Source organism: Lynx rufus, unplaced genomic scaffold (genome assembly GCF_022079265.1).
Source record: "Lynx rufus isolate CCGP_SWC_20201006 ecotype Redwood Valley unplaced genomic scaffold, mLynRuf1.p SCAF_26, whole genome shotgun sequence".
Taxonomy (NCBI): domain Eukaryota; kingdom Metazoa; phylum Chordata; class Mammalia; order Carnivora; family Felidae; genus Lynx; species Lynx rufus.
Genome location: NW_025814841.1, coordinates 259,696 through 260,819, shown reverse-complemented (window position 1 = coordinate 260,819; position 1,124 = coordinate 259,696). Strand labels below are relative to the sequence as shown.

The 1,124-nt window shown below is 49.9% G+C and overlaps 1 pseudogene; it reads right to left on the bottom strand.

Moving 5' to 3' along the window:
• Window positions 1–286: 286 nt before the first annotated feature.
• On the bottom strand, window positions 287–853 carry LOC124518965 (ferritin light chain-like; annotated as a pseudogene).
• Between the last annotated feature and the right edge of the window lie 271 nt (window positions 854–1,124).

The following is a 1,124-nucleotide window of genomic DNA, read 5'->3' as shown; positions in this document are numbered from 1 at the left end:
GTTGTCAGTAACATACTACGCAACTTTCTCCATTTTTTTTCTTTTTCTTCCTTATTTTTTATTTTTTTGGCAAGACACTTTATTGCTTCCATTTGGTCCACTTCTTGGGAGAGGGCTCCAGAGTGGCTGAAAGCTGCCTAGTGATTACCTGGATAGGCTCTGACAGAAGCCCTGACACCAGGAGTGATGCAGCACAGTGTCCCTCAGTGTCTGCTGGGCTCCGAGGCTCCTAGTCATACTCGAGGCTGAGCCTTTAAGAGACACAGTTGATAGCCAGCCTGGGAGGTCAGAGGTGATTGCCCATCTCCTTGATGAGTTTCACCTCCTCATCTAGGAAGTGGCTCTCCAGGAAGTCACAGAGATGGGGTCTGAGCGGGCAGAATCCAGGCCGTGCATATCCCAAAGGGCCTGATTTAGGATTTTCTTTGGGGCCAGGGCGGCTCTGTGGAGTCCACAGCTTTACTCCCCCTCCCCTTGGGAGGGCTCTTGCAGGTCCTGGCAGAGGGTGCTGCCACCTGGCGGTTCGCTCCGCGCCCTCCTGCTGTTCCTCCGTCAACTCTGAAGAAGCGGCCAGCACCCTGCACAGCTACCTCTTGCAGTGCAAATAGACACCCAGAGAGAGGTAAGTGTAGCAGGCCTGCACACGCAGGTTGACCAGGTTGCTGACCGCGGTCTCCGTCTTGGTGGATACTGCTGACGAATCTAGAAGCTCATGGTTCGCAGAAGACAATAAGGAGCTAACCACAGAAAACGGTTTTGGCTGGTCTCTAGGCAAGGAAAGGTGGAATGGCAACTGGGGGAGGTTGGGGTATGGGAACAGGGGCAAGGAAGGGAGTCCCCGGGTCTGTTGCATTCAAATACTATTGAAGCCAGAGACTCAGGACGCGAGTGCACTGCCTCCATTTCTTCAGCATGTTTTTAAATAGGACACCAAGCCTTCCATCTTAACTGATAAATCCATTTTTAAGAAAAGTCTTCTGTATATGGAAATGGTTTGGAATTTAGAAATAAAATCTTCCCAGAAGTAGAACAAGATTGAGCATGGTTCGTATACATCTATGGGCAAGGGAGATGGAGGAGACAACGATTATGAGTTTTTCTGTAAAGATGTTCATGACTTCAAA